At 43.0% G+C, this 22,084-nt stretch overlaps 1 long non-coding RNA gene across 1 annotated transcript; it reads left to right on the top strand.

The window, feature by feature from the left end:
- Window positions 1–946: 946 nt before the first annotated feature.
- On the top strand, window positions 947–9,585 carry LOC117512877. Its single transcript, XR_004561406.1, has 3 exons — window positions 947–1,078; window positions 2,669–2,672; window positions 9,570–9,585. It is a non-coding gene; the product is annotated as an uncharacterized LOC117512877 (long non-coding RNA).
- Window positions 9,586–22,084: the final 12,499 nt, after the last annotated feature.

Raw genomic sequence — 22,084 nt, 5'->3', positions numbered from 1 at the left:
ACCTGTCAGACATTGACCATTTTTAATAAAGTCATGACTAATACCTGACATGATGTTTCATGATATGTTCAAAGGTCATGAGGTCAAGATGTGAACTGCAAATAATATTGTTGCCTCTGTTTATAATCAAAAATGGCTTGTACATTTGTTTGAACTATGCTGATCATTAATGAACAGTTGAATGACTATTGTTCAAAATTAATTGCTGCTTCTGCATTCTGTAAAATGTGAGTGATCTCATATTTTGACTGAAAGAACTTTGCTTCCACAGGGAGAACAATGACTGAGTTATTTGTTATCAGGGAGGCAACCTTGAAAGTGTATGGAGAAACACATGGACCTGTTCTCACAGAGCTGAAAACGGTGGTTCTTCAACACTATTTTACATTATTAGTTACATTTTGCCACAAAGGCAGAAAGTGGGGGTTTATGTGCTTGCAAACCTCTGCACCCAGGGCAATTGTCAAATCAGTTCCCATCACAACGTTGGACGATTAAGGATTAACAGTGCCACCCTCCTCAGATAAATGAGGAGGGTGGCGTCAGGAAGGGCATCCGGCATAAAACAAGCCAACCCAACTATTCAGTTTTCAATTTATTTCCATTTATATAGCACCAAATCACAACAGAGTTGCCTCAAAGTGCTTCACATAGGTAAGTTCCAACCTTACCAACCCCCAGAGCAACAGTGGTAAGGACTAAGAATCAAATTTCTATCCTGGATCTGTCGCGGCCTGGGTTAACAACATCTGCCACCGGTGCTGTTGCCCAACAGCGTGCCGGTGGAAATTGGGCTACTGGTGGGCGAAGACGACGAAGAACAGAAAATTTCCAAAACAATGGGAGAAGAAAAAAAAAGTAGAAGGGTGGAAATGAGAATGGGGACTTTGAATGTTGGTAGTATGACTGGTAAAGGGAGAGAGCTGGCTGATATGATGGAGAGGAGAAAGGTAGACATATTGTGTGTGCAAGAGACCAAGTGGAAGGAAAATAAGAGCGGGAGCATCAGCGGTGGATACAAGTTGTTGTACCATGTTGAGGAAAGGAAGAGAAATGGTGTTGGGGTCATTTTAAAGGAGTATGTCAAGTGTGTTGGCGGTTAAGCGAGTGTCTGACAGGGTGATGAGTGTGAAGTCGGAAATTGAAGGGCTGATTAATACTATCACTGCATATGCCCCACAGGTAGGTTGTGAGATGGAGAAAGATTTCTGGAGTGTGTTAGATGAGGTGGTGGAGAGTGTGCGCAAGCATGAAAGAGTGGTGATAGGAGCAGACTTTAATGGGCATGTTGGTGAAGGGAACAGTGGTGATGAAGTAATTGTTAGATATGTTATCAAGGATAGGAATGGGGAAGGACAGATGGTAGTTGATTTTGCAAAAAGGTTGGAAATGGCTGTGGTGAATACTTTAAGAAAAGGGAGGAGCACAGGGTAACATAAGAGTGGAGGGAGGTGCACACAGATGGACTACATTCTTTATAGGAGATGCAAGCTAAAAGAAATCAAACTAAGGTGGTGGCAGGAGAGTGTCGAAAGACAGCATAGGATGGTTGTTTATAGGATGACTTTAGAGGTAAAGAAGAAAGTGAGAGCTCAACAAAGGATCAGATGGTGGAAGCTGAAGGAGGAAGATTGAAATTTAGTGAACAGGTGAGAGAAGCTCTGGTTGGAGAAGCAATTTTAGACAACTGGAAAAGTACTGCAGATGTGGCAAGGGAGACAGCTAGGACAGTACTGGGTATGACATCTGGACAGTGGAAGGAAGACAAGGAGACTTGGTGGTGGAATGAGGGAAGTCCAGGAAAGCATAAGGAGAAAGAGGTTGGTGAAAAAAGGTTTTGGGATGGTCGGAGTGATGAAGAAAGTAGACAGGAGTGCAAGGAGATGCGGTGTAAGGCGAAAAGAGAAGTGGCAAAAGTGAAGGAAAAGGCATTGTGAGCTGTACAAGAAGTTGAATAGTAAGGAAGGAGAAAAGTACTTGTACAGACTGGCCAGACAAAGGGACAGAGCTGGAAAGGATGTGCAGCAGGTTAGGGTGGTAAAAGATGCACATGGTAATGTGCTGACAAGTGAGTGTGTGCTGAGAAGGTGGAGGGAATATTTTGAAGAGCTGATGAATGAAGAAAATGAGCGAGAGAAAAGGCTGGATGATGTGGTGAGAGTAAGTCAGGAAGTTCAAGAGATTAGTAAGGAAGAAGTGAGGGCTGCTATGAAGAGTGGAAAGGCAGTTGGTCTAGATGACATTCCAGTCGAGGCATGGAAATGTCTAGGAGAGATGGCAGTAGAGCTTCTAACAAGATTTAATAAAATCTTGGAAAGTGAGAGGATGCCTGAGGAGTGGAGATGAAGTGTGCTGGTTTTATTTTCAAGAACAAGGCTGATGTGCAGAGTTGCAATAACTACAGAGGCATAAAGGTGGTCAGCCACCACATGAAGTTGTGGGAAAGACTAGTAGAAGCTAGGTTTAGAAAACAGGTGAAGATCTGTGAGCAGCAATATGGTTTCATGCCGAGAAAGAGCACTACAGATGCAACGTTTGCACTGAGAATACTGTTGAAGTACAGAGAACGCCATAAAGTTACATTCTGTGTTTGTGGACTTAGAAAAAATTTATGATAGGGTGCCAAGAGAAGAGCTGTGGTATTGTATGAGGAAGTCTGGAGTGGCAGAGACGTATGTTAGGGTAGTGCAGGACATGTACAAGGAGGTTTATGGATGTGCTGAGGGAGGACATGCAGGTGGTTGGTGAGACAGAGGAAGATACAGAGGACATGGTGAGATGGAAACGATTGATCTGTGGCGACCCCTAACGGGAACAGCCGAAAGACAAAGAAGATTAAAGATGTGTATGCATTCTGAACCCATTTTTGCGCAAAGATGAATGATTTTTGATGACTGATCTGCTCTGCTGTTTTAATAAACCTGATAGGATTAACTTGAATTCAAATTACGAGGGCTGTAAATAAAGTATAGGTCCTTTTTATTTTTTTCAAAAACTATATGGATTTCATTCATATGTTTTTACGTCAGACATGCTTGAACCCTCATGCGCATGTGTGAGTTTTTCCACGCCTGTCGGTGACGTCATTCGCCTGTGAGCACTCCTTGTGGGAGGAGTCGTCCAGCCCCTCGTCGGAATTCCTTTGTCTGAGAAGTTGCTGAGACTGGCGCTTTGTTTGAACAAACAATTGATCCAGGACGTCGTGAGAGAACAGAGAAGTTTCAGAAGAAGTCGGTTTCAGCATTTTATCCGGATATTCCACTGTTAAAGGAGATTTATTTAATGAAAGACGTGCGGACGGGTCCGCGCGTCGGGATGCAGCCGGCGCGGTGGCACAGGAAAACACCTCCGTGTTGATAACCATTTGTAAAATCCAGGCGGCTTTTGATGGCTTTCAGTGGAGTGAGTATATGAGAAATTGTTTAACAGCTGGACATGTTCCAACTTGTCCTTAAGGCTTCCAATGGAAGTGTTTTTCCTGTGGTGGAGCGTCGCGGCGGCTGCGAGCCGACGCTGCAATCCACCCGCACGTCTTTCATTAAAAAAAAAAACTCCTTTAACAGTGGAATATCCGGATAAAATGCTGAAACCGACTTCTTCTGAAACTTCTGTTCTCTCACGACGTCCTGGATCAATAGAGCCTGAAATGTGGAGGTTTTCAGCTTGAAACAGGCTGACGATGGCGCCTGGGAGTGCTGCGCGACGTCTCGCTCCGTGGGAAGTCCTTAAAGCGACAGTATCACCTCAAAATCTCTTATCAGCCGTTAAAAATTTCACAGAAAACCAGCTTAATTTTTCGAACCGTGTCCACTTCGATGTGTCTCACAGGTTTAGAAAAAATTTTGTTCAAACAAAGCGCCAGTCTCTCAGCAACTTCTCAGACAAAGGAATTCCGATGAGGGGCTGGACGACTCCTCCCACAAGGAGTGCTCACAGGCGAATGACGTCACCGACAGGCGTGGAAAAACTCACACGTGCACACGGGTTCAAGCATGTCTGACGTAAAAACATATGAATGAAATCCATATAGTTTTTGAAAAAAATAAAAAGGACCTATACTTTATTGACAGACCTCGTATTGTTGTCTGTATTCTATTTCCATTGCCCATGGACTCATGAAGGGAAACCTGAGACTTTGTGTTTTGAGAAAAGGTTATTTTTGTTTTTTCCCCCAACAAAATTGCCACCCAACGTGGGGCAGTGGCAAGTAGAATTATATAATTTTACCATATTCTCTGATTTAACCTGCTTTTATATCTGTTTTTCAAAACTTTTAAAGAACGTCGACAGAGACCTCTCCCGGACTTGAAGGCGTCCTAATTTCTCTAAACACCACTTTAAAGGGTACCCAACACAAAGGTAAGGACAAACCTTTAACAAAATTGTCCTACTGGCCATTTCCAAAAATTGTGGTTTTGAAGAAAAGCAGACATCTTGCTCGTGCTTAAAATATGTTTTACAGCAGATCAGATCAAATCACAAAAAGTTATTAGTACCGAATTCAAAGCAGGGTGTGGGATCCCTGATACCCAGGTGTTCGATCCTGGAAGGAGGGTGTGTGATCCCTCATTAAAGGTGCCAATCAGGTTTCATCACAAAGCTGAGTGTGTGTGATCTCTGACGCGTCTGTCTTAAATGTTTGTATGTCTCAAAAACAATTCTGAAATAGAGTAATAAGGTGCACAATAATTCATTATAATAGAATTATTATATATAATTAGTTTTATATATTTAATTATAATTAGCTTCAGAAGAACTAATACAGAACAAGTATTTGATCCATTGGTTCTGTGTGACGTAATTGCTATTTTGTTTGGGTTTGTATTTTCTGGTGGTACTTTGTGCTGGGATGGTTCGCTCCTCAGTGATAAGTCCCCTTGGTACCGAAGAGTGTTGTGTTGAGAGGTACCAGAGAAGAATTCAACATTGCTCCATGACTGAAGATTCCTGAAACAATAAAGGGCTCACTGAGGAGTTTCTGTGGGTATTTATTGTGGGTGGTTGAACTGTCGGACTGTTCCCTTTGTTAAAACCAGATCAAGATTGTGAAGTAACACCCAGAATTGATCCGCTGCAATCAGTGGTTCTCCCCATTGCACGACTGTAGTCGAACCTTGATCATTGATCTTGATCTGAGGCCACGTAAGCACAAGAGGGACATTATTGGCAACTGTAAAATTTTTCGTGTTTCCGAAAGTAGTTTGTGTGTCTCCGTATCAGTGATATAACACTAAAATTGACAATGCCTGAACCAAGATCATTTATGGACCTTTGGTCCACTTTCAAGACATTCGAAATCTGTAGAACAGAAAAATCGTAAACCAGAAGAAAAAATTTTAGAGACAATTCTCAGTGACATGCAGGGAGGAGAAGAGCTAAAATGGCCTGAAATGAGCTCTCAGTACTTGTCAAAAAATGCTGACTGCCTTTGAACACCAGTACAGAGTAGCTCTATTAAAATAAATAAATAAATAAATAAATTAGAAGTACAAAAATTGAATGAAGAAAATAAGGACCTGTTTAAAATCAAGACCAAAATGTGTGCAAAACAGCTGAGAAAAATCATATTCATTATCACAATGCTGTAATACAGCTTTGTGCCTGTTAATCCTGGGAAGAAACTGTGGCTCAGATGAAAAATGACCAACAGAGAATTCTTAAAATGACAATAAAGCTTCTCCAGTCCATGAATCCTTGAATGTAAATACACCATCATCATCAGAGTAAGATCTTTCACATGATACCAACAATGCATCATTTCTTAATAAGTGCATAAGTGCCAATTGTCCAAATACTTTTGGTCCCTTCATCAAAGCATCCCAAATCATATATCATCTTGTTCAGCATAATAAGCGCATTCCAAAACTATCATGTTAATAACTGTCATAATTCATTTAAGCAAGCAATGTCTCATCCATGTTTACAACAGGTTGATCCTACTTCTAGCTTCTAACTCAGTGCTCAAAACTACACTCGACATGATTGCACCCCCCTGTGTTAAAACCGCACTCCCCCAAATCAGTCATAGTGGTTCAATGATTATCTGTGTGACCTCAAGCATAAAGCAAGAGGTCTAGAACAGAAATGGCTTTGTTCAAAATTAGAAGTATTCCACCTTGCATGGCGTAATGCTATCTTAGACTATAAGCATGCATTATTGGCTACAAAGCGGACTTACTACTCTGATTTGATCAACAAAAACAGGCAAAACTCAAAGTTCTTGTTTGACACAGTGGCAACACTTTTGCATGGACAACCACCTGTAGTTCGCTCTCCTTTTACAGCGCAAGATTTCCTGGATTACTTTGGGAAGAAAATAGAAGACATCAGGTTAAACATATCCTTGCATGCCTTAATCCAGCCACTACACCCTGCTATTGATGTGGGCGCCACTACTGAGGTATTACCTAGATTTACAGAATTTGACAGTATCTCATTAGGCATGCTGACAAAACTCACTGTCAACAAAAAGCACAGCCTGTTTATTTGATCCTATACCAACAAAACTGTTTAAGGACCTGTGGCCCACTCTTGGGCCGAATGTGCTGGAAATTATTCATCTCTAACTTCTGGATCTGTTCCTAAATGTTTCAAATCTGCAGTAATTAAACCATTACTTAAGAAACCTAATCTTGACCCTAGTGTATTGACAAATTATCGGCCGATATCAAATCTCTTTTTTCTCTAAAGTTCTGGAAAATGTGGTGTCATGGCAGCTCATAAACTATCTTACTGAGAATAATCTCTTTGAGCCACTGCAGTCTGCTTTTAGAAAATATCATTCCACAGAGACGGCTCTCACTAAAGTGGTGAATGATCTTCTGCTTACAATGGATTCGGACACCACTATGGTTCTGTTGCTGCTGGAAAATGATTTTGGGATTACTGGGAGTGCCCTTGCGTGGCTGATGTCATACTTGACCAGTCGTTCTCACTGTTTTGTACAGTAACACTACCTCTAACCTTAGTGACATGAAATTTGGGGTTCCACAGGGGTCTGTCTTAGGCCCCCTGCTTTTCTCCCTTTATATAGCACCGCTTGGGCACCAGTGTTGCCACAGTTACTTTGAAAAAGTAATCCAATTACTGATTAGTCCTTGAAAAGGTAACTTAGTTACTTTACTGATTACTCAATTGGAAAAGTAACTAAGTTAGATTACTAGTTACTTTTTTAGTTACTTTCCCCAGCTGCTGACAACAACCCTCTGCCACCTCAACATGACAATGATACCTGTTTTGCCAAAACTCATTTTATAGTCACCCTTTCTTGGCTTAAATGAAAAATACTTGTTTTATAAAAAGTAAAATAAAGACCTCTTTCTTGACCTCATATTTAACTGTTGACAGCACTGTAACAGTAAAACTTGCATTTTCTAACCTACATTGTTTATAAATGTAACTATTAAATTAATTCTAACACTTTTTCTAACATTTAAATTCTCTCTAAACATTTTACTTGTCGAAATTATTATTATTTTAAGTAGTATTAGTAGTTGTAGTAAAAAAAGGCTTCAAAACTGGACCTTTAATCTAGGGGTGTTGTAGGGGGGCACATCCTTGCCCCACGCCCCCATTCCCTCTGGATTTGCCCCTGCTTTGGCGTTTGAGCACAAAGAATCGATAACATTTATTTATGCAGAAAACATGACCAGATTTACAGGTAATAAAGTTTTATTGCATTTTCACATCATGTGGTCCTCAGAAAGAGAGTTTAGGTGCATTTGAGTGGAAAATAGTGTTAGCTGTTGACGCGGAGGATCAGCTGTTTTTAGCAGCAGATACGGAGTGAATCAGCTCAGAATTCTAAATAAAGGAGAAAAAAAAAGCATAAAAATGTCTTTGTAAAGCTCAGTGCAGGTGTGCTGTTGTCACTGTGCTTTAAGAGGTGAGGACGAGTCGTAGCTGCTGCAGAAAACCGCGGATGAAAAGCTCACAGCTCGCTTAAAGTGGGCAGTTCAGTCGAACCCCAACCTCCCACAGGCCAAGTTTAATGCTGTCGACCCACAATGCAAAATAGTAACGCACAGTGACTTGGAGAAGTAACTTTAATCTGATTACTGATTTGGAAAGATTAACGCGTTAGATTACTCGTTACTAAAAAAGTGGTCAGATTAGAGTAACGCGTTACAGGCATCACTGTTGGGCACATATTGCGGTGTTTTGGGATTACCTTTCACTGCTATGCAGATGATACTCAGTTATACATGCCAATAACTGCTGGTAATCTCGTTCACATAAAATCCTTAGAAGATTGCCTTGCAGCAGTGAGAAGTTGGATGTCTAGAAACTTCCCACTTTTAAACTCTAAGACTGAAATGATTCTGGGTGCAGTGAGACATCGACATCAATTTGACCAGTTAACGTTCAGACTTGGCTCGTGTGTCATACATCACACTGACAAAGTGAGGAACCTTGGGGTAATTATTGATCCTTCATTGTCCTTTGCCCTCCACATTAGAAATATTACTAGGACTGCTTTCTGCCACCTGTGAAATATAGTGAAGATTTGTCCCATCCTGTCTATGGCTGATGCTGAGACCCTGATCCATGCATTTCTCTCTTCTAGATTGGACTACTGCAATGTTCTATTTTCTGGTTGACCGCAGTCTAGCATTAGGGGTCTCCAATTGGTTCAAAATGCTGCAGCCAGACTTTTGACATGAAGCAGAAAGTTCGGCCACATTACACCCATTTTGGCATCCCTTCACTGGCTTCCTGTCCCAGTGAGATCAGATTTTAAGGTTCTGCTACTAACCTATAAAATTATTCATGGACTCGCACCCTCCTACCTAGCTGACCTAATTAAACCTTATGTACTGGCCCGGGCTTTACGTTCTCATGGTGCAGGACTACGTTGTGTCCCTAAGGTGAATAAGTCTGCGGGTCACAGAGCTTTCTCTTGTCGTGCCCGTTCTGTGGAATCATCTCCCTGCATCAATAAAACAGTCAGATTCTGTGGAGGCTTTCAAGTCCAGACTTAAGACGCACTTTTCCCTTTCATATGGCTAGTATACTGGTACAGTTTTGTTTTACGCTTTTTACTCCAATTCATTTTATTAACTCAGCCACATGGGGTGTGCAGCCAGTACATTCTGAGTGCTGGTCCCAAGCCCGGATAAATGAGGAGGGTTGCGTCAGGAAGGGCATCCGGCGTAAAACAAGCCAACCCAACTATGCAGACTCAGAATCGAATTCCCATACCGGATCGGTCGCGGCCCGGGTTAACAACGTCCGCCACTGGTGCTATTGCCCAACAGGGTGCCGGTGGAAATTGGGCTATTGCTGGGCGAAGACGACGAAGAAGAGGAGGAAAACGTTGCCAAGAACAGCGGCAGAAGAAGAAAACTAGAAGGGTGGAAATGAGAGTGGGGACTTTGAATGTTGGTAGTATGACTGGTAAAGGGAGAGAGCTGGCTGATATGATGGAGAGGAGAAAGGTAGACATATTGTGTGTGCAAGAGACCAAGTGGAAGGGAAGTAAGAGCAGAAGCATCGGCGGTGGGTACAAGTTGTTGTACCATGGCAAGGACAGGAAGAGAAATGGTGTTGGGGTCATTTTAAAGGAAGAGTATGTTAAAAGTGTGTTGGAGGTTAAGCAAGTGTCTGACAGGGTGATGAGTGTGAAGTTGGAAATTGAAGGGGTGATGATGAATATCATCAGTGCATATGCCCCACAGGTAGGTTGTGAGATGAAGGAGAAAGAAGATTTCTGGAGTGTGTTAGATGAGGTGGTGGAGAGTGTGCCCAAGCATGAAAGAGTGGTGATAGGAGCAGACTTCAATGGGCATGTTGGTGAAGGAAACAGAGGTGATGAGGAAGTAATGGGTAGATATGGTATCAAGGATAGGAATGGGGAAGGACAGATGGTAGTTGATTTTGCAAAAAGGATGGAAATGGCTGTGGTGAATACCTACTTTAAGAAAAGGGAGGAGCACACAGGTGGACTACATTCTTTATAGGAGATGCAAGCTAAAAGAAATCACAGACTGTAAGGTGGTAGCAGGAGAGAGTGTCACTAGACAGCATAGGATGGTTGTTTGTAGGATGACTTTAGAGGTAAAGAAGAAGAAGAGAGTGAGAGCTCAACAAAGGATCAGATGAAGACTGTTGTGTGAAATTTAGCGAGCAGGTGAGAGAAGCACTAGTTGGAGGGGAAGCAATTTTGGACAACTGGAAAAGTACTGCAGATGTGGTGAGGGAGACAGCTAGGGCAGTACTGGGTATGACATCTGGACAGTGGAAGGAAGACAAGGAGACTTGGTGGAATGAAGAGGTCCAGGAAAGCATAAGGAGAAAGAGGTTGGCGAAAACGTTTTGGGATAGTCGGAGAGATGAAGAAAGTAGACAGGAGTACAAGGAGATGCGGCGTAAGGCGAGAAGAGAAGTGGCAAAAGCAAAGGAAAAGGCATATTGCGAGCTGTACAAGAAGTTGAATAGTAAGGAAGGAGAAAAGGACTTGTACCGATTGGCCAGACAAAGGAACAGAGCTGGAAAGGATGTGCAGCAGGTTAGGGTGGTAAAAGATGCACATGGTAATGTGCTGACAAGTGAGGAGTGTGTGCTGAGAAGGTGGAGGGAATATTTTGAAGAGTTGATGAATAAAGAAAATGAAGTAAATCAGGAAGTAAAAGAGATTAGCAAGGATGAAGTGAGGGCTGCTATGAAGAGGATGAAGAGTGGAAAGGCAGTTGGTCCAGATGACATTCCAATGGAGGCATGGAAATGTCTAGGAGAGATGGCAGTAGAGTTTCTAACCAGATTGTTTAATAAAATCTTGGAAAGTGAGAGGATGCCTGAGGAGTGGAGACGAAGTGTGCTGGTTCCTATTTTCAAGAACAAGTCTGATGTGCAGAGCTGCAACTACAGAGGCATAAAGTTGATCAGCCACAGCATGAAGTTATGGGAAAGAGTAGTAGAAGCTAGGCTTAGAAAACAGGTGAAGATCTGTGAGCAGCAATATGGTTTCAATCCGAGAAAGAGCACTACAGATGCAATGTTTGCTCTTAGAATACTGTTGGAAAAGTACAGACAAGGACAGAAAGAGTTACATTGTGTGTTTGTGGACTTAGAAAAAGCTTATGATAGGGAGCCAAGAGAAGAGTTGTGGCATTGTATGAGGAAGTCTGGAGTGGCAGAGAAGTACGTTAGGGTAGTGCAGGACATGTACAAGGATAGTGTGACAGCGGTGAGATGCGCAGTCGGAATGACAGACTCATTCAAGGTGGAGGTGGGATTACACCAAGCATCAGCTCTGAGTCCTTTCTTGTTTGCAGTGGTGATGGACAGGTTGACAGATGAGATCAGACAGGAGTCCCCATGGACTATGATGTTTGCAGATGACATTGTGATCTGTAGTGAGAGTAGAGAGCAAGTTGAGTCTAGTCTGGAGAAGTGGAGATATGCTTTGGAGAGAAGGGAATGAAAGTCAGTAGAAGCAAGACTGAGTACATGTGTGTGAATGAGAGGGAGCCCAGTGGAATAGTGCAGTTACAAGGAGTAGAAGTGGTGAAAGTAGATGAGTTTAAATATTTGGGGTCAACTGTTCAAAGTAATGGAGAGTGGTGTGACAGAGGAAGATACAGAGGACAGGGTGAGATGGAAACGATTGATCTGCTGTGGCGACCCCTAACGGGAACAGCCGAAAGACAAAGAAGAACTTTTAATTAATTTTATTAGTAATTGGAGCGGGCCGCGGCCTCATCTTTACCTAAATTCTGGGTCTTTTAGTGAAGTTTAGGGCTAGCGGCCGGCAATCACCTTAGTATTTCTGTTTTTCTTGTTGTTTAATGCTGGCAAATTATATAGTATTTCTTGTCTTTCTGATGCATGATTCTGTTTTTTCTCAGTTTAAGGTGCAGCTCCATCCAGAGATGGGAGTTGTTTGTGTTGGCACTCCTCCTGTCCTGTGCGCCAATTGCATTTCTTGTATATTCGTCCATGAATTGTTTTGCAGCATGGCCCAAGCAGAGGGTCACCCCTTTGAGTCTGGTCTGCTTGAGGTTTCTACCTCAGAGGGAGTTTTTCCTTACCACTGTTGCTCTGGGGGTCTGTGTGAAGCCCTTTGAGGCAACTCTGTGATTTGGCACTATATAAATGAAAATAAATTGAAATTAATATGGCTAAATCTGACACAACAAATCTGAGAAAATACCACTGCCTCTAAAGGGTGACATGGCACCTGTGGTTCAGAGAATTTATCCTTCATTGACAGACATCGACTCACCACCTTATAATAATGTGATTCAAAATGGCACACTGCCAATGACTCCACAGCCTGTCCAAGCTCCAGTTCTAGTGATTAAGTCTGAACTGATGGACTGTGGAGACTCCAGGATAGGACAGCAGTGAGGGTCCTCCACCGTCTCCCCAGGGAGATACTGGTGGTGACCTGAGGGGCACCTCGGGATCTATTAGAGGCCCAATAAGATCCTCTACTCCACAGGGTCCATCAGTCTGAAGGAAATGGAAAGAAAAAACAAGCAGGAAGGAGGATTCAGAAAGTGATGATGACAGATATGACTTGACAGGATGGGAAGGTGGAATTTATGGGGGAGACTTCCTTGACCTTGACTCGCATAAATTTCTCAGACAAGACAATAAAACGTGAGGAGAAAGTACATGAAAAAATGTATCAGAAATTAGACTAGACAAAAGACTAAAAACACTGCATTAAGTGAATCTGATTCATAAACTCCTCTGAATGCACTATTGTTTGGAGTAGGAGGATGCCAGGTCCATCAAGCCTGGAAAACACGTGAGATGTTTGCAGTCGGGGATGGGCTGCCGCCCCTGTCTGGGGCTGTAGGCCCCTGGATCAGGCAATTGGAAGACCTCACAGGAGGTATGTATTTAGCATTGGGTGATGTGAGCGCTCTGGTGGCAGCCTGTGCATCCAGAAATGGAATCGTGGTACTGGAAGAAGCAGCTAAAATAAACACATTTCCTGATATGCCAATTGATAATGTAAGGCATGAGTATTATGCTGCACTCAGATAAATACCCTTACAATATAACATCTGGCACAGCCTCTTACTCACCAAAAGATGAGTCCCCTGAAGGATTCATCCAATGAGCGGTAAATCACTGGTTTGACTTAACTGGCCGACATCCGGGTACAGGTGACGCTGGTGCACAGATACTGCTTAAACAGGCTGTGTTTTCTGGTCTCCTTGCTCCTGTAAAGACTAAATTGGACGACACACCTGAGATTTCTGTCATGCTGATTGATAGATGGAAGTTACATGTGATACACTTACTGAACTGAAGTTGCTCAAAATGCAACTCAAAGAAGCTGAAGCCAAAATCAGCAAAAAGGATAAAAATGGCTCAGATCAGCTCCAGATGGCTCAAGTGCTACAACCTGTGGCTGGGGCCTTTGGACAGAACTGGCCATATCCACCTTATGTACCACCACCTCCATGGCCCGGCCAACAGCAATGGCCGTCAGGTATGATTCGAAATAGGGGTGGAAAAGGTAGAGCCTGTTTCCACTCGCAAAAAGGACGTGGGGGGGCGAGGAGGTTTTATGAGGGGAAGAGGGACAGGTCAGGGTGGACCACAGCCAGGCATGTGCTACAACTGTGGTCAGCCAGGACACTGGGCTCAGAACTGCTCACAAGCTGCCCAGAATTATGTACAGCAACCCCAACAGGAGATGGCACCATCAGCTGGCAATCCCTTCTGGTCACCACAAGGAGGTCAGTTTCCTCAATAGTGAGGCCTAGAGAACCCTACGCAGGGAGCCTTAGCCCCTCCCATCCTGACCATGTCTGAACAGGGAAGTGGATTTCATGGTGGACACTGGTGTGACCTACTCCATGCTGACCAAGGCTGACTAATATTCCACTATCCTCTACTGCTGTGAGGGTCAAGGGGTTCTCTGGGAATTCTGCAGCTATACCAAAAACTGCCAGTTCATGTGACTATGGGAAGCTAGAGATTCATGCATTGGGAAGAGACATCATGGTAAAGTGTGGTGTAGAAGTGTCCTGTTCAGAGGCTGGGACTATAGTGACTGAGAAATGGCAAAGTGTTGCCCTGCCACTCCCAGCTCAATGGAGGGATGATGTTGCAACCTGACACTGCACCCACTACACCCAACGAACATGCTGAGATCTATTGGGGACTGCTTTGTTCAGAATCTGCCACAGCCATATTGACTTTCTATTGTAATTGGGAGCCCTGGATCACGTCTCTCCACCTTATTTCCTCCACCAGACCCTTTTCATGTCACCCTAAATTAAACCAGGCAGACAGACCTTGTGTATGATGAAGCATTTCAAGAGCAGCTTGATCAGACATGTTGATTCATTGTCTCTGATGGGTTGTTTGTTGGTCCTGAAGGCGTTGTTGCAGTGGTGGAACTAGATGCAGAACAAAACGAGTGGGTTGCGCACTCTGCTGTTTCTTACCCTCATGTCTCACTTGCATTGCATTCTGGAGACCAAGCAAAAGAATTGGGTCCCATGACAAAGAGACTAAAATAAACTACGGCCTGGCAGAACTCAGTTGCCCCAAGTCAAGTACTCACCGTCCCAGAAAGCCTACTACATTCCTTGGTCCTATAGTGTATTTTTGTAAAGAAACAGTTTTTGGAACGACACCATGGTGCCGAACAAACTGACCATGGGAATACCATACCTCTGTTGGACAGCATGCCTTACAAATTGTGGGTCAACTCTCCAACAGATGTTGGCCGTATTGATGTGCCACCTGTTATGTTTGAGGTCAAACCTGGTCCACCTGTTCGGATTCCACAGTATCCCATTTCAGACACTGCTGCACAAGGCATAAAGACCACCATTGAAGGGCTAATTGACTCCGGTGTTTTGATAGAGACTGAATCTGGCTACAACACTCCTATTTTACCTGTTCCAAAACCAAACAGGCAAATACCGCATGGTGCATGATTTGAGACGTATTAATGACATTCAAAGTGCCTACCTGTTCCTAATCCATACACAGCTTTGTCATTGCTGATGCCAAAACATAAGTTCTTCACAGTAATTGATCTGGCAAACTTTTTTAATGTTCCTTTGTTGGTTCAACTCCAAAGATTTTTTGAATTACATGCATTAGCTGAAGCGCTAAAACATTCAAAAGGTGAAAATGTGGCGATCTACACTGACTACGTTTACATGCAGCCAAAAACCCTTTCATAACCGGAATATTAGCAATAACCCGGTTGTGCACGGCCATGTCAACACCCGCAAAAACCCGAAGCTCATATTCCGGTTCTTAAAAATCTGAATAAGACCCCTGGGTTACTCCTTTTCTAACCGGAATATCAGGTCATAAACATGCATCAGGATATCCCCATAGAAATTAACATTATTTTGTGTTCTGCGCATGTCCTATCCACAAGGAATCTTGGTCTTTTGAGTACAGCAACTACTTGTACGTGGCGTGCGCAACCCACCGGACACCACAGAAGCAGATGTAAACAGCGCATTGTGTTCTGCGTCCTTATCAGGTGGGCTGGTCGCAGCACCGGTTGGCATCATCGTGATTGCTCTACCTCCGATGCGCTTTCTGAGTCTGTGGGCTTGGTAAACGCCGCAGCGGGCCACTCACACCACCCCCCTCTCTGCTGTGTGGAGCTGCGCCAACTCTGGCAACAGGTCCAAAGACTACGCTCGCTGTTTTGATGTGGAGGCAGCCCGCAAGGATAGATTTCTTGCAGGAAAAAATCCACAGCACTCCAGGGTCTCAGTATACTGCAGCGGCAGAGCTCTGTGGTCATGACTTAGATTCTTTGAGGGTCCCGCATCCGTATGAGTATAGGGAGAGCACGCGCATTGTGTTCTGCGTGTGTCTGTTATAATCTTTTTGCCCAGAAGAAAAAAGTGTTTACACAGGAGAGAAAAGTGAGAAAATGTTAATGCCTGTTTGAGAAAAGTGTATAAAGTGTGTAGTGAGGGGTTTTACACGAAGCAGGATTCACACGAACGGCAGACCAAATTAAGCACTGGTGGAAGACCTGCGTCGCTGTTTAGATGGGGATATTCCAAGTGATACCAGTGACCATGTATACAGGAGTAACTGTTTGCTTAAGCATGTAAACGGGTTATTCCTAATGATTCACAAACTGGAATATTGACCTTAACCCGAATATTGACGGCATGTAAACAGTCACTGACTCTGCCTATGCTTATGGTGTAGTTCACTATGAGATGGCAAGATGGTACAGGACTGACTTTGACAGCAGCAGGACAACCTGTAAAACATTATGACAGTGACTCACCTGACAGAAGCCATGATGGGACCTAACAAACTGGCTATTATGTACTCAGAAGAGGAAGAAGCAGAGTTGCAAGGACATATGAGGTCTGTTAGAAAAGTATCTGACCTTATTTAAAAAACAAAAATGGATTTGAATCACGTGTGCTTGCGTGAGCCAACCTTGAACCTTCATGCCCATGCGTGATTTTTTTCACGCCTGTCGGTTGCTTCATTCTCCTGTGAGCAGGCTTTGAGTAAGGAGTGGTCCAGCCCTCTCTGCGGATTTTCATTGTCAGGGAAATGGCTGAGAGACTGCCGCTTTGCTTGATCAAATTTTTTTTAGAAACTGAGGCACATCCATGTGGACACCATTCGAGAAATTCAGGTGGTTTTTGGTCAAAATTTTATGGGCTTTAAAGACATTAAGGGATGTTACTGTCCCTTTAAGGACCGCCCACAGCAGCTATGGGGCGCGCCGCACTCCAGCTGCCATCGACAGGCTGAGCGACCATTTCATTTCTAAACGGATCGCTCTGTGGATCCGTGACCATCATGTGCAATTTCTCTGGTTATCACAAGAGCTGGACATCTATTTTCCTGCAGATTTCACTTTTAACAACAGATTGTCATGGAAAGCCGAGTGGAGGCTTCGCGCATCACGATGGATTCGCTGCTGGACAGACACAAAACCACCTCCGTTTTGGTCTCACAGGACGGCTTTGAGATGGCGTTCAGACAGCTGTCAGTGGTTTTTTCAGTCGAGTGATTATCCAAGAAATTGTGGACGAGCCTGGACATGCCAGAACATGTTCTGTGACGCTTCATCACGGCATTGCTTTGCACGTCGCGGGTGCCGCAACGCGTGGAATTCCTCCGCACGTCTGTCTCAATTTGCCAAAAAAGTGCTGATGTCCACGTCTTTTCACAATTCCTGTGGTAGTCCAGATGACGTCCCGGATAAAACACAGCGTCCTGTTTGGAAATGAACGGCACATTCCACTTTTAATGAGGAGTTTGTCATGGAAAGAGGAATGGACGCTTCGCGTGTCACGACGTCAAGCGAGAGAAAGAACACCTCCGTTTCGGAGTGCCAGAAGGACAAGCCTTTCAGTGCTTACCAGTCGAGTGAGTATCAGAAATTGTGGAGAGCTGGACATGTCCCAGCTTGTCCTTCTGGCACTCCGAAACGGAGGTGATCTTTGTCTTGCTTGACGTCGTGACGCGCAAAGCGTCCATTCCTCTTAAAATAGTTGATGTCCAGCTCTTGTGATAACCAGAGAAATTGCACACGATGGTCACGGATCCACAGAGCCATCCGTTTAGAAATGAAATGGTCGCTCAGCCTGTCGATGGCAGCTGGAGCGCGGCGCGCCCCACAGCTGCTGTGGGCCGTCCTTAAAGGGACGGTAACATCCCTTAATGGCTTTGAAGCCCATAAAATTTTGACCAAAAACCACCTGAATTTCTCAAATGGTGTTCATATGGATGTGCCTCAGTTTCAAAAAAAAAAATTGATCAAGCAAAGCGGCAGTCTCTCAGCCATTTCCCTGACAATGAAAATCTGCCGAGAGGGCTAGACCACTCCTCACTCAAAGCCTGCTCACAGGCGAATGACGCAACCGACAGGCGTAAAAAAAAAAATCACGCATGTGCATGAAGGTTCAAGGTTGGCTCACGCAAGCACACGTGATTCAAATCCATATGTTTTTTTTTTAAAAATAAGGTCTGATACTTTCCTAATAGACCTCGTACATTAACAAAGTGGGATGTGTGTGACATGCAAGATGATGCAGGAGCATATGAGAAATCAGTGTGGAAACAATATGGAGCAATAGAAATGGACAGACTTTAGAGATTTATTGATGGGAGAATCTGCTTACCATCAGCATTGGCACATATAATTGATGGAGCACATGGTATGGCTCATTTGTCAAGAAGGCAGACAGAAAAAATTGTCAGAACACTGGTGGCATCCCAGACTAACTGAACTGATTAATCATCAATTGGAAAACTGCAAGATATGTCTGGAGTACAATGCGCAACCAGGCATGACCCCTACAATGGGGTCATATCCAGTGCCAACTGCTCCTTTTCAGGAGCTAGTAATTGATTACACAGACATGGGCCCAGAAAACCGAACAAGGCTACAGGTACTTGCTGGTCATTGTGGATTGCTATACAAAGTGGGTAGAGGGCATCCCTACCAAGAAGGAAGATGCTGCATCAGTTTGCAATTATCTGATCAATCAGTTCATACCTAGACATGGGTTTCCGAGATCAATCAGATCAGACAATGGTTCACATTTTAAAAATGAAGATTTGGCTAGAGTCAAAGTATGGGCAGTAAACATAGATTTGGCTCGGTTTATCACCCACAGTCCCAAGGACTGGTGGAGAGCAAATCGGACACTAAAGGAGAAGCTGGCTAAAATTTGTGCAGACTCAAAACTGACCTGGGTGCAGGCATTGCCAATTGCCTTAATGGCTATCAGGGCTTCCGTTTACTCGTCGATGGGATTCTCCCCACATGAACTTTGCACAGGAAGGACTTTTCCCAATCCAGCTGCCACGGCGTAAGGGCGACGCCCCTAAATTATCAGACAAAAACAACACACTACCTATTATTCGCTACTAACTGCATTGGTAGCCTTACTCTTGTTCCAGGTGCAACAACGAGAAGGCAATCCTCCACAGGGACCTGTGGAGAATAAAGGAGATTGGATCTGGTTGAAGGTAATTGTGGGGCCTGACAGGTGACAGTGGTGTCATTGCTCACACCAAAGCTAATCTGACTCAAATATGGGATGCAATTGAAAAGGGATATGTGCAAGATGGAGGATTTTTAACTGGTTATTTTCAGGAGGTTAGAAACAATGGATGAACAAGATGGCTATGATATTTGTTTGTTCTTGGTTATGACATTGATTGGATGTTGTGTTGTTCCATGCCTCAGAACTCTAATTACCAAGTTCAGTGATAGTACTATTCCTAGTCAGCTTCTTGTATTGGGAATTGATCCTGGGGAAGTAGAAGAATTATTAGAAGTTGATGAATGTCTGTAACTGTGGACAAAAGGGAGAATTGTAAAGAATACATGAAAATATGCTATTTTACTCATAATTAGCTTTGCATGTGTAGCAAAGTGGACAAGTTACTCTAAATCGTCAAGGCAATTAGAAATCATGAATTAACATATGTCGGACGTCTGACACCACCCTGGGAATGCGACGATTTGAACAATTTCAACTTAAGACACACAGGTCCGTTGCGATTGAGACAGAAGTGGTTTCCAAATACAAAAAAAGAATTTCACGATAAGAAGCAGCAGGGCCTCCTTCCACAGCTTGCTCCAAAATCCTACATTTTAAATAGATAAATATAAACATATCTGAAAGAGGAGCTTACTTCGTGCTGTATGTTCCGACCCATCCATCACAGCAGTCAGCTGTAACTCGACACCACCCCAGAGTGTCAAGAGTACCGCAAACTCTCAGCAGCGCACTGCCAACGACAGCCCACACACAGGTCTCTAAACAACAAAACCATTTGCTTAAACACTCAACACACACCTCAACGAGCCTGCAGCTGTGGCCGGCGCCTACCTGTCTTCACGGGACATGGAAGTGAACACGTCCAAACACCTGCAGTCAATCTCCAGAAAAAGAAAGAAGAGCACACACTCCCTCTTTTATACAAACACTCCTCTGCCACAACCAGCTGCACTCAATCCACCAGCTGAACATCTTTAAGGTCATCCATCCTGCTACACATGCTAACAATGCTAAAAGTTACCAAACTAAATAAAAGGTTTTGTGTTCATTATTTCCAAAAAGGTGTTCAACTGATTTATGATGGTTTTGAAATGATACAATATTATACTGTTTGATTAATTATTGAAATATGTGCTTATGATAAATTGTATTGAACATGTTGAACTGCTGACAGATTTGTTGACTGTTTTTGTTTAAGGTTTTCATAAATAACATATGCTTAAGTAGGATGTAACATGTTGGTTCTAAAACATGTCACACATTGACCATTTTTAATAAAGTCATGAGTAATGCCTGACATGATGTTTCATATGTTCAAAGGTCATGAGGTCAAGATGTCTACTGCAAATAATATTGTTGCCTCTGTTTATAATCAAAAATGGTTTGTACATTTGTTTGAACTATGCTGATCATTAATGAACAGTTGAATGACTGTATTGTTCAAAATTAATTGCTGCTTCTGCATTCTGTAACATGTGAGTGATCTCGTATTTTGACTGTGTGAAAGAACTTTGCTTCCAGAGGGAGAACAATGACAGTTATTTGTTATCGGGGAGGCAACCTTGAAAGTGTCTGGAGAAACACAATAACGCCACTGAACTGAACACATGGACCTGTTCTCACGGAGCTGAAAACAAGAAAACAGTGGTTCTTCAACACCATTTTACATTTATTAGTTACACTTTGCCACAAAGGCAGAAAGTGGGGGTGTATGTGCTTGCAAACCTCTGCACCCAGGGCAATTATCAAATCAGTTCCCATCACAACGCTGGACAATTAAGGATTAACAACAAAGCCTGTTTTTAAAAAGAAGAGTGTTCTTTTTGCTGCACATGCTGTGGGTATTGGTTTTGTGGTGTTATTAAAGATGTGTATGCATTCTGAACCCATTTTTGCGCAAAGATGAATGATTTTGATGACTGATCTGCTCTGCTGTTTTAATAAACCTGGTAGGTTTAACTTGAATTCAAATTATTGTTGTCTGTGTATTCGAATTGCACTGCCCACAGACTCACGAGGGGAAACCTAAGATTTTCTGTGTTTTGAGAAAAGGTTATTTTTGTTTTTTCCCCAACAAGGACATAGGGCAGGCTCAAGTCTGATAGGCTGTAATGTCAACAAAACGGTCAGGACTTAGGGGTAAGCTCAAATATGATTGGCTGTGATGCCATCCAACAAACCTTTTGACAGAAGTTGGTGTAATAATCTCTTTCCAGTCTTAATGCATATTCAGATATTATGATTACTTTAAAAAGTATGTTTGTGTTCTAATTATTTAATTAAAGAGGAAAAATAATATACAAATAATGAATATTTATGAGTTATAGCGCGTTCATATAGCAACAAAATTGCATGCCAAAAAGAACTGCACAGTCAATGAAACTAAATGGTAAATTGTATGAATCATCCATGTCATGTGATGCACAAGCCACCAATCAAAGGACAATGATTTCAGCCGTTACATAACACTTGTATACTTGAATCTAAGAATTTTGAGCTTTTATCATCTGAAAAAAAAACATCTGTACTTTAATCTGTGATGCTTTTAGGCTGTTAAATATGAATTTGAAAAACAACCTTAAAATGAACTTTTATCTTTAAAGTACAGAAGATGTTGTTATGTTAACAAAAGGAATGACAGAAGAGCGGCCAATGCCCAAAGACTCCTGACAAGCACGTTACAGTTGTGAAAAATGGCAGAATTCATACAGTCTTCCAAGGTTTCTCACAGTATGATTTCCAGCAGTAACCATGAATATCTGGTGGAGCAGCTAATAAGCAAAGACAATTATGCCCAAGTAGCTAAGTGCACTGAACTTCAGACAAGAACTCCAGTAGCTGTAAAGGTTCAAAATCTTGAAGCTGCACAACGTGAACGTGACATGATGATGGTCATCAGCACTTTGGATCCAGAAAAATCTCATTTAATTAGGCTTTTTGAAGCCTTCATATATGAAGGACGTCCCTATATGGTCTTTGAATTGCTGGACAGGTCACTCATGGAAGCCATGGTTGAAGGATCACGCATTAGACTGGAGGAAATCAGGCCAATCATCAAACAAATGCTGGAGGCCTTGCGGGCCCTGGAAAGC

The sequence above is a fragment of the Thalassophryne amazonica genome, chromosome 6 (genome assembly GCF_902500255.1).
Source record: "Thalassophryne amazonica chromosome 6, fThaAma1.1, whole genome shotgun sequence".
NCBI lineage: Eukaryota > Metazoa > Chordata > Actinopteri > Batrachoidiformes > Batrachoididae > Thalassophryne > Thalassophryne amazonica.
The sequence above is the reverse complement of the archived record's forward strand: the minus strand, read 5'-3'. Positions and strand labels throughout refer to the sequence as shown.